The 15,219-nt window shown below is 35.7% G+C and overlaps 1 protein-coding gene across 5 annotated transcripts in view; it reads left to right on the top strand.

The window, feature by feature from the left end:
* Nucleotides 1-15,219, top strand: part of NCOA3 (nuclear receptor coactivator 3) — a 94,295-nt gene that overhangs the window by 43,620 nt on the left and 35,456 nt on the right. For 2 of the 5 annotated variants that reach the window (XM_019749670.3, XM_019749673.3), the window contains exon 2: nucleotides 8,706-8,784. The exons of 2 other annotated variants lie outside the window; for them this stretch is intronic. The gene's annotated coding sequence lies outside the window, so the exon portion shown is untranslated. Of the gene's footprint in view, nucleotides 1-4,539; nucleotides 4,559-8,705; nucleotides 8,785-15,219 lie in introns of those variants that run through there. One more of the 5 variants, XM_019749671.3, reaches the window with a different exon arrangement.

Here is a 15,219-nt window from a genome sequence, read left to right as displayed (position 1 = left end):
TTTAACCAAGTGAGCTAACCAGACGCCCCACGCTCTGTGATTCTTATCATTTGTCCATCTTTAGGATTTATCCCATCTCCAAGGAATGTGCTTAGGTCTTTTTGAACTTCTCTGAGCACCTTCCTTTGCCACGCCAAGGGCTGTGGGTCGTGCTTAGCTTTGTATCCACAGAACCTGGAACAGAACACTGTACTGTACTGTAGAATATGGTATAATTTCAGCAAACATTTGTGAAATGAATGGATGATTTACATGTAACTGTTCCTTTGAGCTAGGCACTGTAATGACAACCTATTAGCATTTTCACTTGAGATGTGATTGAGGCTTCTAGTCTCACATGCTTTTAAAAGAGGAAGCGTACGACAGCCACATGGTTACTGATTAATAATAATAATTTATGTGGTATAGTACTTTGTATTTTTTTAAACAGAATGTCTCAATTATGGGATAGCCAGTCTATCTAGTTCGATGCCATAGAAAATATTTGAATCTTTTTTAAAAACCACTTATCTGTGAATCTTAAAGAGTGCTTCTCAAAGTTGTCTGAACCACTCTGACGGAGCAAGAAGACACAAAGGCCAATATTTTATTTGCTTTTATTCTATAGTCAGTATTTCCTTTCAGGTTCTGTATTTGGCACAGAACCTGCATTGGTACAGGAAGCAGACCAGGCAACTAGCTGCTGTGACCTTTGTTTAGTTTTTCTTGTGTGTCAAGTGAGGAACCCACTGGGTGCTTGGGCAAGACCAGGGAGAAGAATGATTTCGCTGGAGGTGCGAGGAAAGATCGCACCTCCCATGCCCTGGTCTGTGGCAAGAAGCAGCTGGCCACTGCTCCTCTTCTCCATGCTTGGTTCTGAGCTGTTTTTGGAGTAGTTCATGTGATTGGGGAAAAAAGAACAAAGAGACTGGGAGAAATTGAGGAAAACTTTATCCCCCCTCAGTGCCTCACAAGGTGTCCTGGGGAGAAGGGCTATAACTGACTCATTGAGTTTTACCCTTTGTCTGTTTGTAGCGTTGTCTCATCTCAAAGGCTTGTGATAAAGTCTTGTTGAATTCTTCTGAATGCTTCCTTTGCCCTACCAGTCACTAGAATTTAGGGACTTCTCAGTGTTTTTTACTTGGTTGCCTGCCTTTTCCTAGAATGATTTTAAAAAGCGCTTTACATATACAGAAAGCTTGGTGCCCATTAAATATAGCCCTTTCCTGCCAATCACTGAAAGGTAAAGTACTTAAAAAACACCAAGCAGTATCAGTTTGTTTGAACTTGAGCATCCAGTATCTGTTCAGTTTTTTTCTTGTTGAAGTTTTGTTGGCCCTTCAGACTTCCATCACAATAAAAGGATGGGGAGCAGAAGGGAGGAACAAAACTACATTCGCCATTTATGTAGAAAATAGAAATATAATGGCTTTGAACATGCTGACAAAAAAAGCGCTCAGGTTTTGTGTTACACAACCATTAAAAATAGAGATGCTTTCCTGATTATATGCAGAGGGTGTCCCCCAAAAATGTAGACACATTTTAAGAAAGGAAAACTATTAAAATTGTAACACTCAAATACACCGATAACAAAAGATGAATACAAGTCACGTGTGACTTCTGCAATGACAAGAGGTGCTCAAAGTGGTTCCCACCAGCGTCCAGATACTTCTGATGACGGGGAACTACTGCTTGAGCAACGTTGACCAAAGTGTCCACTTGTATACGTTTTTTTGGCACTCCTGGTATATCTGTGGAATATCATGGTTTAAGCATAACTCCCATTTGGTAGGTAGGAAAATGAGGCATACAAAATCAATCTAATTTATCCAAGGTTACATATAGAGAATTACAAGGAACATGTAGAGTTTCTGATTCTACCCAATATTTTATCCAATTAGTTCAAATGTATATAGAGTCTCAAAGCAGAGAGGCAAAGTACTTTGTATAGTTTCCTAACTGTACATAATGACTGCTCAATTAAAATTTACTATTATTAATTATTCAGGGAGAGTGTTCTAGTTACTGATACTGTATATTTTGATGATTTTTTTGAGCACAGAGACTTAATATTTATGTTAATATTGATGAGAGGAAAATTGAATTTCAGCACAAAACTTTTGCAGATATTTTGCAGCATAGGCTTTCGTGTTTTGGATTTCTACTTTCATGATTTTTAGGCCACTGTTGGTTTTAGCTACAATAGGAGGAGTTTGAATCTCCGATTCTATTTTCTTTTGGGGCCTGTATTTTCCTATGTAGGCTTTTTGCATAGCAAGTACAGGTTGTATTGTGTTGAATGCTAAGTTTACTTCAGTGTCTGATGTTAGGTAATTTGTATAGTATTAAGTGAAATGTTTAATGTGTTGTAGCAGTGAAGACAGCTTCGATATAATTTTGACATGAGTATTACACTGAATTAAATTGTTTGTAAATATTAAGGAGTGAAAATATTTTAATCTTTCTATGCCAGGAATTCTGGGATCTTCCTGTTCCCCCTTCCTTATAGAGCTGCTGGTGGAGATGGAAGCCTGTCTCAGTGTTAATAAATGCCATCACCCATTCCCTTCCCCCAGCCTTACGCTAGAGTCTAGTTTGCCTGCAGCTGCAATGGTAGGCATCTTTCAGGAAGTGACCTTGGCTTGTATTAATCAAATTCAGAACACACAAAAAAGCTTCTTGCTAACATGCTGACTTGATGTAAAATTTTATCGCATCCATTTTCTTTCAAAATGAGGCCATCTTGTAAAAAGAAGATACACAGAAGACTCCTCTAATTTAATGTATTGTATAAAAAGGCTTCTGTAAGTCATGTTTACAAAAACTAGATTTTAAAGGTATAGACTTTTTATTAAGACATGCATAAACTTAAATCATAAAGGTTTGGGATTTTTTTAATCAGAAATTACTTGTTTTAATGCTAAATTAAGAAAACCTGTATCACCTTCAAGTTTCTTTATTTACTATATTAACAACTGACATTAAATTACTATGGTAATTTTTCACTATGAATTAATTTTGGGACCCTTTAGCATTTGTATATTAAGTAAGGCACTTTTGTATATTGGTAACCTTTGGGTGTTCAGAAATAACTGGTGTCTTTGCTGGTTTGGATAAGGAAATGAATATCCTACGTGAAATAATTTTTTTTAGGTAGTGGTATTGCATGCAGTGGTGGCTTCTAAATATAACCTTACATTTAAATCAATGAGCCTGCTAAAATTTGACCACCTATTGTATTAATGAGAAATATTGTTAACTACAAGTTCACACATATGCTTATTTAGGATTTAACTGATCATTTTGATAGAGCAGTTAATGTAAATATTTTACTTATGTAATGCTTCAAAGAAATCTAGTTTTTAAATGTAGGATAGCGAAGGTGTGTGTAGTACAGATCTGTATTTTAACCTCGCTCAACGTTAAATAAAGAATATTGAAAAGAGTATTTAATGGATTAGTTTACTGACGTTTTCTGCATTTGGAAGAAATTTACGTAAAACGTGGATGTAGACAGCAGTTGTGTCCATTACCAAAGGGTTCACTCTTGAGTTTATTGTGGAAGGCATCACTGCTGGGTACTGGTGTTTAGAGAGAAGAAATAATAGGAAAAGAAGGCGTAAACCTTAGGAGCTGTAGCTGTATTTCGATAGATGGTACAGTATGAAAAGGACAGGCGTGTTGTATGTTTATATTAATGATTTGGAGAGGAGGTGGGGAATCTATGCAAATTAAAAATTGGTGTGTAGATAAATAATTAAATGTCTTCAGTTTTTGTTGTTTTTAAAGCATTTACTGGGCACAACCAGCCATTATCTTTCATCATATTATAAATTGTTCATAGAATAGCAACCTCATGGAGATAAATCTGTCTCTTTAACCTGCTTAAGTTCACTCTTTGTCTCGATACTAGCATTAATGATTGGTTTGTTAGATACTACAGGATAAAGAAACTGATTTCAAGGAGAAAGATGATCATTACTTCATTATTTCTTCCTTCAAATACCTGTTTAAAATGCATAGTCTTAAATACGATTGTCACCCTGGACTTCAAATGTTCTTTGCCTTCTGCCTCTCCACCTGCATGTCCTCTCCTCCACCCCCCCTCCCCCCCGCAAAAAAAAATAAGAAAGAAAAAAGAAAAAGGAAAGCCATGTAAGAAAAGGAATATATGCAATCCTGGTAGCCAATGAGTTAATGTTCATTTGCAGCCTGAGGGGTCAGCTTGCAGTCTCTGTTTCCTGATTGGCTGCTAAAAGGTGAAATTGAAACCACTGTAAACTTTTGACCCTGTAGCAATTCTTGTGGAACGCTGTCCACTGGTGGAGCCCAGAGCTTGGTTCACCTCCCCACCCAATCCTCCCACCCCCTTTCCTGTATTTATTTTGTGATCGTGCAGGACTGCATGCAGTTTTTCCAAGAAGGGGGAGAGGGGCACTGAACAAGCACCAGCGAGCGACTTGCTTGCTGTCTGCTTTGGTAACCATGTCATTACTAACTACACCTCAGCCAAAGATGTGGGACCTGTTAATAAACTGGTCTGCCAACCGGATTTTTTAGTTTTCTCCTTAATCTCAAGGTAATTTAAAAATGAGAATGGTTATGTTTACTGTCATTGTTCATCAGTGGATAGTATCGTAGTGTAAGCAAAATGTGTGGCATAATTTCCTGGATATGTTGAGTTAAAAGCCGCTTTCATTTTCAGCAGCCTTTATATACACACCCCGTTAATGTTTTCTATGTCTCATGTAATTTTTACACAATTGGCTAACATTTTACAGAAGTTTTTTCTCTTTTGCCTTTGTCTTTTATTATAAAGAAACTCAAATGGCATTTTGATTATGATAATTTCTGCAATTATTTTCCATAGTTATCTGTGCATTTGAATTTCATTAATCTCTTTTTGCTGAGGTGAATAGTTTTGGAATTGTCTTGCATTCACATTGAAATAGTGCTTTAAAGTTACAACAGCAATCATATGAAAAAGGCAAGGGCAATTCTTCTGCCTGCTCTCCTTTAATACTATTATTAGACTGTATGTCTTCAACTTCTGGTTCTTTCTTGTATCCCTGGTGTCTGGCAGTGTAGCACGTTGATGCTCAGCAAATGCTGACTAAATGGACATAGTTTTCATTTTGGGCACTGTTGTGGCTGTTTATACCTGCTTCTTATCTAATTAATGGCAGGAACCATATTTTGCTTATACTTCTGAGTGCCAGTGCTTTCCTGGCACTTAATAGATACACAGCAAACATTTAATTGAATAAAATGTCTCACCCAAGGTCACTTCAAGAAGCTGGACTTCCAAAACTTAGGTTCTCTGAATCCAAGGCTTCCATTTTCACTGCACCATTTAAATTTTCTGGTTGACTCCACATAGGACTAAACATTTTTTATAATTTATTAAATGACTATGTAGAACAAATTATTATAAATCAACTTGGCCCTTTATAGTATATATCTTAGGATAAGTGGTAATAACCCTGTCCTTACTTTACTAGACATGGATATGCTGTAATTTGAAATAATTCCTGCTCCCACCCATCAAAAAGATTATGGTATTTTAAAAAGTTTGTCATCAGTGTATTTCCAATGTTTCTGGGGTACCAAATACGTTTTTACTTATTGAACACGTAATAGTGGAGTAAATAGTAAAATAATTCTTTTCACTGAGTTAAGTTTATACAGCTTTTTAAAAAAAGTGGTACCTTTCTATACAATTTTAAATTTTCAGCTGATTTTTAACTTAGAGCTGTTTTTTTCCTTCAGTATAGCTACAGATTAGTTGCAATTTACTAATGTAGTAAAATCCATTCTTACAGTTTTGACAAAGGAGATATTTATCGCTTGATAAGTAAATGAACTGCAAAAGAATGTAAAATTTAATTTATACCAATGTTGGGTAACCTTTAAGTAACAAATTTAATTGGTGCACAAACTTACTAGTAGTTCTTTGGAGATGAGTGGGCAACAGCTGGCTTTTCCCAAAGACAGTGATTCCCCATCTCTGCAATTTCAGGGAACCGAGGCCGTCCCTGGGCGCAGTGCCCACAGCAGCATGGAAAGAACAATGAGTTTGATATGATTAATAGTAGAGTCCTTGCATCCTTCCATGTTCAAGAACAAAAGAAAGACATGTTCATAATATTCAGTGGCCTCTTTTTGTCCATTTGTGTTTCCAAGCATCAGCAATATATAGTTTGGATTTTTCTTTATCTGTCAACTCCCCTCCCCCAGTTTGCGTCTTTGTTTTGGCCTCCAGGCACGTCTTTTCAGACTAGCTATTAACAAAGCTCAGTTTGATTTTTTCCCCCCATTAGCTTTCTCGTGATGCAGGTTTTGATAATGTGGATCTCAACAGTCACCTTTTGTTAATTCTAGTAGAAAATTAATTCCCCTCCTTTCTCAGATATCGAGTATTTTTGGGATGTGTCATTCACTTTTTATGTTGGTGTGATTTGATTTTTGTATGTGTGAATTATGAAAAGGGGTCAGAGTAAGCTTATTTTTGATAACAGTAAAAAATATAGTTCACAGAAATCTAGGACTGTTGCCTTTGCAGAATCTAGACAAGCTAACTTGCAGTTTTTTCTAAGAGTTCCACACTTGACAAAATCTTGGTATGTAATAGATTTTAGACCATCTGCCTCTTACAGGTTCCTAGTAGGCAAGCCCATCATTGATCTGTGACTATTTGGGGACCTCTCGAGTCCAACGACACACTTCTGGGAAGGGAGAATTTCGTAGATGGTGTTTCTTTGGCTCCCTGGGAGTGATGGGGGACAAATTGGGTGGGTCAGCACTCCTTTAGCTTTCAACAGCATTCCAATAATATTTGAGTATTAATGTAGGATCTGCCTGTCAACATTCCACACTAGGCAGCAGTACTTGTTTCCTGGGTCAGTCATTACGTGTGGTACTACGTACATTCTGACGCAAATTCCTTTTCCTACCCACCCTTCTGTAGGTACTAAGCTTCTGAAGTGAAACTTGATTTAAAAAAACCAGGGCCAGAAAACCTTGGATTTTCTTTACTGAAGTTTGGCCTACCTTTCCTCCTTCATTTCCTGTCATTATATTGGATATCATAAAAATTCAAGTCATAAAACATTGAATTCATTTAAAAACAAATTAATGATTATGTTTTCTCTAGTTTTCGTTTCAGTTTACTTGGAAATTCTTAAGTTATATTATGTGTCAAATAGTCTTTTGTTTGGCTAATAATAGTTTTTATTTATTGAGCATTTATGTAGTGGTACTAATAAGGAATTTAAACATTTTCGTTTAATCTTCACAAGAGCCTTCTGAGGTGTGATCCCCATTTTAAGGTGAGAAGAAGTCTTAGGTTGACTGGGGTACCTAGCTAGTAACTGAAAGAGCTGGGAGGCCTAAATCTGCAGGACTCCAAAGCTTCTGCTCTTTGACCATTATACTTAACAATCACTTACACTAGTGTGGATTGGAAGATGTATTCCAAGAACCAGCTTATTTTGGGCATATATCTCAATTATAAGATGGGTTATAAATAGATATTTTAGTAGATATAGCTGCTCTTTAAAATTAAATTTATTGGGGTGACATTGGTTAATAAAATTACATAGGTTTCAAGTGTACAGTTCTGTAGTACGTCTGTATATTGCATTGTGTGTGTTCACCACCCAAAGTCAAATCTCCCTTTGTCACCGTATATTTGACTCCCTTTACCCTTTTCTACCTCCCTCCCACCCTCCTCTTCCTCTGGTAGCCACTATTATATCAACTGTGATATACTACTTGGATTTTCCTCTTTTCCCTTGTGTACCACATATAATGTGCTTCCCACCCCCAACCCCCAGTCTTCTTACCTTTAATTTGGGTTTCAGAAGTGCAGCAAACACTTCACATCATGCAGGTAGATTGTGGTTGGTTGTCCCCTATCTATATACTAATTTGCCATGACTGTGATATGTTTTTATTTGGAACTTGTAAATATATTGTTTTTTTCCTCCACCCCTTCCCAATAGACTTGCCAATTGCAGCATGAATGCTGTTAACTTTAGGGCATAGTTATGGTTGATATAGATACCACTAGAATTAATGGTAGTCAGATTGTTGCTTTATTGTTACATTTGGAAATTCGTAAGTTAAGGGTGAACGTTTTTACTGGCTCACTTTTTTGTTACACCAGAGCCACCTCCACATTTCCTCAAGTGCAAAAGTCTGCTATTTACATGTTCATGTATTGCAGGTTATTTAGAAGACCCTCTTCCTTATTTCCCTATCTTCCATTTAAAAAATATTGCTTGTTGGTTACCTCATCCATCCGTCCATCCATCCATCTGCTGGGTATTTAAGCATCAGCTTCTTCCAGGGTATTAATACTGCTTTTGTTGTTTGTTGAGCACTCCTTTTGGACAGGTGGGGACACCCCAAGTTGAGATTACCCGTCTGGGTTGATTGCTTTTCAGGACTTGGAGCTGGTCTCCTCCACCCCACTTTGTATTTTTACAAACCGACAGAACATACTGTATATGCTGTGCCCGACTTTTGAAGCAGAAGTAGTCATATGTGGCAAAATAAGGCATTAGCTCAAATTCCTAGGAAGAGGCCTCTTACTTGATAGTTTTTTTCCCCCGGTTTGTTTCATATGGGAAAGGTGGGGAAAGTTAATTTGTGTGTGACTAATACTAATACTAATACTAAGAAAGGGCAATAAAATTCAACACCACCCTTTTTTTTGTCTTCAGGATCAAAATACTTGCTGAACAGTGGAGTCAGAGACCAATAAAAATAAACTACTTGAACATCATTTGACTGGTTAGCCAGGTAATTCAGTTTTACTTTGACTCGATCTTTTGTAATTTTCTGACTTCACTCTCTGAAGATACTGCCCTCTTCTTTAATTTGTGATTCACTCGTAAACTTGTTTTATACTTCATGTTTTTCTCTTTAATGATAATATTAGTTGAATGAAGGAATGGTATTGGAATGAGTGAATATAAATATGTGTTCGTTCATATATGTATGTGTACATACACACACACACACTCACACACACTCACATAACTTTTGGGGGGAAGGTGACCTGTTAGTTTAATGTGAGACACTACCCTCCTGCCCACTTTCTCCTTATGTGTGAATATTTTAATGGCATTTAGTCAAAATCTGAATAGCCCCACCTATTATTACATTTCACCTTGTGAAACTAGTTTCCCCAGATTGCTTGTGTTGGCATATAACATTTCACCTAACTCCTCTTCTTACTTTTGTTATTGCATCAGAGTAGGAAAAATGAAAATAGAAAAAGTTGTCTGATAGCCAAGATAGCAATTATGCTTTGCTTAGCTAGTTAAATTTCTTTTTGTTAGTAATACCATCATTCTCTTGGTTAGCTAGACTTGAAATCTGATTCTTTGAATCCCACCCCCTTTGATACATTTAGTAGACAGGCCTTATCTGGTTTTCTAATTTCACGTCTCCTGTATTTGTTCCACTTTCTGCTATTAATCTTAGCTTCCTAGGTCAAGACCCTATAATAATATCATTCTTATATTTGTCCAAATGTCCCTTTATTGCTGTTTATCTGTTTCTACCCACTTGAAAATTATGTGGGCATAAGTATTGATAAATACATCAATAGAACAGAATAGAGACCAGAAAGAGATCCTGATGCTGATTACTAAAGCAATGCAATGGAAAAAGGAGACCCTTTTCCAAATCGCCCTGGAATGAAATACCCATATTGTAAAAATTGATCTTCAATCTTTTCTTCATACCGTACGTAAAAATTAAATCAAAATGGATCACAGACCTAAAAGTAAAGGTAAAACTACAAGAAAATACAGGAGGAAATCAGTCTGCTTTAAGTCACTCCAGTTTTGCCTTTTCTTGAATTTCATATAAATGGTATTCCTCTTACGCATATATTATACCTTTCCCAGGTATAAGACATTATAGTCTTGTCCCACTGTTGTTGGAGATTTTGTTCTTCTTTTTTCTCTTTGCATTTCAGTTTTGGAAGTTTGTATTGCTGTATCTTCAAGCACACTGTTCCCCCGCCCCTGCCTTCAGTTGTGTCTAGTCAGTGGATGAGCCCATCAAAGTCGTTCTCCATTTCTGTTAGTGTTTTTGATTTCTGACATTCCCGTTTGCTTCTTTGTTGAGAGTTTTCATCTCCCTGTATACATTACTCATCTCTTCTTGCACGTTGTCCACCTTTTCCATTAGAGCCCTTAGCTTATTAATCATAGTTAGAATTGTACTTTTGGTTTCTAGGCTTTAAAAAACTATTTGTAAAGAACTTGGCTGCTTTCCTGTTAACTAGCAAACTTTGGAGGCTTCTTTGCACATGTCATCACAATCTGTTTTGATTTCGTAGTGCTCGTGATTTCTCATTTAAGAATATGGCCACATAAAAACTTGTACCTAAATGTTCGTAGTAACATTTTTTATAATAGCCCAAAAATGGAAACAACCTAAATGTCTGTCAACTGATGAATGGATAAATAAAATATGGTATATCCATACAATGAAGTACATATTATTCAGAAAGAAAAAGAAATGAAGTATTGATATACGTGGTACAACATGGATGAACTAGAAAAGATTCTGTTAAGTGAAAGAAGCCAGTCACAAAGTACTAAATATTGTCTGAGTCTATTTATAGGAACTGTCTAGAATAGGTAAATCCAGAGAGACAGAAAGTAGATTAGTTGTTGTCTGGGGTGGGAGTGTGGGGGAGAATGTGTGAAGTTGTGGGGGAATTGGGAAGATTAGGGGAGAGACAGCTAAGGGGTACTGGGTTTCTTTTTGGGATAATGAAAATGTTCTAAAATTGATTTTGGTGACAGTAGTACAACTCTGAATATACTAAAAGCCATTGAATTGCATACTTCAGATGTATGGTAAGTAAGTGAATTATATCTCAGTAAAGCTGTTAAAGAATATAGCTGATGTATTGAGGAATAGTAAGAACTCAATGATGCCATAAAAGAATTTTATGGAAAAATATTGTTATTTTTCTCATGGCACTGACCTCAGAAGGTTTGCTATCTATCGCAATCATTCCTGGGTTTTAAAAATAACATGTTAATTGAACTCATCTCAATTTTTCTAAAAGCCTCATTTAGCCTGTGTTATAGTAGTCAATCTGTAATTATAGGGTTAATGTTCATTCCAGCACCGTATCTTTTTCATGTGTCAAGAAGGTTTATATAGAAAATAATTTATTCTTAAAAAAATTAATTCAAAGTCATACCCAGACTATCTGTACTTTTCTATTGTCTATTATATGTTTATGAGATACTTATGGATATCTTGCAGCAGAATATTCAGAAATCAATTTTTGCTCTCAAGCTTTAAATAGTAATTAAAAAAAAAACGAAGAAAGCCATAATTTTGGTGAATCTGCTATTTAGGGCTAATGAAGTGCTGTGGTTACAAGTGGAGAAGCAAAAATTATTTTACTTGCGGTAAACAGACTACACTTAGTCCTTTACCCTCTATTTTCTGTTTAGGTTTTAAACTTTGAAGGGTCTCCTATGGAAGGAAGACTGATGACTAGTGATACTGTATTTACACTAGGAGGAAACTGGTTCTGTGGTGATATGTAGGAGACTGTTAATGCATTTATAATTTTAAAAGCTTAAATATTTTGAATTTAATGTTGCTCAAGGAGCCATTTACTTTAAAAGATCATTTTCTTTTTGAGCAGAGTTCACCTACTATACAGAGATGTTTTTAACAGAAAATTCCTGTTGATAGTTTTGTTTTATTATTAAAGCCAACGACTGAAGGTTAAGCCGGTTTGCTTTAATGATGGAGCTTTCAAAATATGTAGAGAAAACCTGAAGTTGTGAGATCCATCTTTGACACGAGCAACAAGCTGTCTAAATTGCTGTACTAATCCAATCACTATTTTTCTGCTCTTGGTGAAAATGGATGGAGATAAGGTTTTAGTAATTGTTCATAGTCAGGGTTCATAAAAAGGACTGTTTTATTGGACTTGGAAAATATAGACATGAAAAATGATCAGATTGGTAATAATGTAGCTCTTGTAGTACTTAATTTTGTAACTTAATTCAGAAATATAATTGGCCTAAATATCAGCTCAACGATGTAAAAAATAAACTGCTGTACAAACAGCAGTTTATATCAGTTATAAATGGCCCTCTCTCTCCTGTGCCAAACTTTTAGAGTAATTACTTTCTTATGATTCTGTCTTTGTTTCCAACAACTGTTTTAATAAGAATATGTTTTTGAATCTGTGTAATATTTAACATATAATTGAAGTTGATATTGAAAACCTCTAAACTTCTGACCTTGAATAGAACTTGCCATGTATAACCATTACATGCAGCTGGTGGATTCAAAATTGCCTTTTCTAGGACTCTGCTTTGTGCAAAGTAGTACGTATTGGGCATGAGTGCATGACAGCTGACATTTATCAAGAATAACAGGAGCCTTACTCATTTTCACATTTTAAAGTAACTTTGAAAGCTTTGCATGTGCACACGTGGTCAACATATGTTCCTAAGATCTAAATATATTTTCCATCATGTATCAATGAAACTATCAATCTTTAATGAGCTTCATATATTAAACTCATACTATGTGAGGACACAAACATACTACGTGACTATACTTTGTGAGGACACAAAGATCAACAGTTTAGGATATTTAATTCACTTCTGTAGAATTTTTTCTTTTACAGTTTTTAAATTATTACAAGTAAAAATGTACCTAAATTATTACAACTAAAATTATTACAGAAAAGCATGTATTCCAGGTAGCACTCTTATTACACAGTGTGTGATTTAGCATTTCTTTTATTGCTCTGCTATATAAAATTTGGCCCTAATGTAGAAAACTGAGTGATAGAAATTATTTTTCCTGAATCAACTACTAGTATATTGCTTTTCTGTTGGAAAAGATTTTTATAGAGCTATTTTACTGGAGAGTGACATAAAGAGAATGGGAATTGTGTGATTTTTAGTCTTTGTTCTTAGCCTTTTAAAATTTTCTTAAAAATTAGATTGTGATAATTTAAAAGAATTCTGGAATAAAACTGCAAAGTACATAATGTGTTGGCAAACTTGTTAATTAAAATAACACCTTTTTATGGTTGGTATGGGTTTCAGATACTGCAACCCTTTGATATATTGATATGCACGTCACACTGGCTTGCTGCAAGGTAACAGGAGACATGCTTTGACTTCAGAAGATAAACTGGCCGTGCACAGCTGTAATCCTACTATCTTTTCATTTTTAGGCGCAATTCAGTCGTATAAGGCTCTGGGAAGTAAGTTAATTTTGTGTGTGTGTGAGTTTTCACTTGGGCTTTAGATAAAGCCTGTTTTGTGGTGTGAAGGTACCATATAAATCGTGGCTGTCTCATTAAATACCTCTCTCCTAATTCCATTCGAAATATATAAGAAGTCTGAGTTCCATTTCTTTCCATTTTCCTTTTGACAGTTGAAAAGGAAGCCATTTTATTAAGAATGATGGATAATAAAAGGAATTTTAAATTTAGGCTGGTTAAATTGCCAGTGTCTTTATTATCTTAAAAAATTGTGGAGCAATTAATTATGAATTTTAACATGCATTTTCAAAGAAGAAATCGTCCTTAGTCAGTTGTGACCCATACCGTTTCTAATAAAAGGTACTGTTTCTATAAATTCTTTTGACAGAGAAATATACAGTATCAGAGAGGTTTAAAGAAAATATTGGAAGTGTTTATGTAAGAACACTGTAAGACCACTACCAAAACTTTATTTGTAGACTGTAGCATTTTTGAGAATTTAGTATTTCCCAGAGGACATCTCTTTAGTCTCCTCCTAGGTTTAGGCAATTTGCTTCCGTTATTCAGGTAATACAGGAGTTAGAAAACACACAAATACTACATTGTTTTCTGAATTTATCTGGATGGCAGATGTAGTTACTTTACAGAGGCAGATTTCGTTTTTTGATAGTGTTTCCCCGAAAATAAGACCTAGCCGGAGAATCAGCTCTAATGCATCTTTTGGAGCAAAAATTATATATATATTAGTTATATTATATATTAATTATATTATGTTAATTATATATCATATTATATTATATTTATTATAGTAAAATAAGACCGGATCTTATATTAAATTTTGCTCCAAAAGACGCATTAGAGCTGATTGTCCGGCTAGGTCTTATATTCGGGGAAACAGGGTAGTTCAGTTTTCAAATACACTTGGGAATTTTAGTTTATGATTTGCATCCTGAGTGGGAAATTTATTTTTCCTTTCTTTTGGCGCCTTCTATATATCCCGTTTCCCTGCTCCTGGACCCCCTAGCTCTGTTTTTGTTGACTTCACCCATTTGTACCGTACCTTCAGTCTGGGTTCAAGATTCTATTCTGAAGTATTAATCACAGTATCAGAGATATGCGTGACCCAGGTTTTGTATGCATTACCCTTTCTTCAATTGCATGTGACAGTTTGATATAATCAGTAACTAGCTATTAATAATAGCTTTTTACCACCTTCCTTTTAGGAATTTTTTGTTCGTTTTCTACACATGAGCCTTGGTGCTGTTATCTTGTGCATGATTTGATTTCCTGCTTTTGCTGGTTTCTGGTCCTACAGCTCAGTGGGTTCGTGGAGTCATGACTTAATTGCTGTATGTTTGCTCTATGTTTTGGTCCAAAGACTTCGTTATGTTTGAGCATGTCTGTTTCTTTATAGATTAATGCAAAATATATTTTCTTATTACTGTATTTGGAGTAAGGGGGGGGTGGAGTATGTTTGGTTGAAAGCAATAAACCACCACGTCATTCTATCAGGAAGTCCTCTGTTCTTTTGATCTCACAACATGGTTTATTTATACAGATGGTCCCCAACTTTACTGTGGTTCAATTTAAGATTTTTCGACTTTACAATGTTGCGAAAGCAATGGGCACTGAGTAGAAATGTACTTTGAGTTTTGATCTTTTCTTGGGCTAGTGCTATATGGTACTCGTGGTGCTGAGCGATCGCTCCCCATCAGCTACTCCATCTCAAGGGTAAACAACCGTACTCTGCAGTGTATTCATTTTGTTAGATGATTGTGCCCAACTGTAGGCTAATTAATGTAAGTGTTTTGAGCATTAAGTTAGGCTAAGCTAAGCTGTGATGTGTGGCAGGTTAGGTATATTAAATGCATTTTCGACTAAAGATATTTTCAACTGATGATGGGGTTATTGGGATGTAACCCCATCGTACTTGAGCATCTGTATAGGCCTGTGTATAGTGG

The sequence above is a fragment of the Rhinolophus sinicus genome, chromosome 13, assembly GCF_057876585.1.
Source record: "Rhinolophus sinicus isolate RSI-liver-muscle chromosome 13, RSI-T2T, whole genome shotgun sequence".
Classification (NCBI taxonomy): Eukaryota; Metazoa; Chordata; class Mammalia; order Chiroptera; family Rhinolophidae; genus Rhinolophus; species Rhinolophus sinicus.
This window is presented reverse-complemented; position numbering and strand designations above follow the sequence as displayed.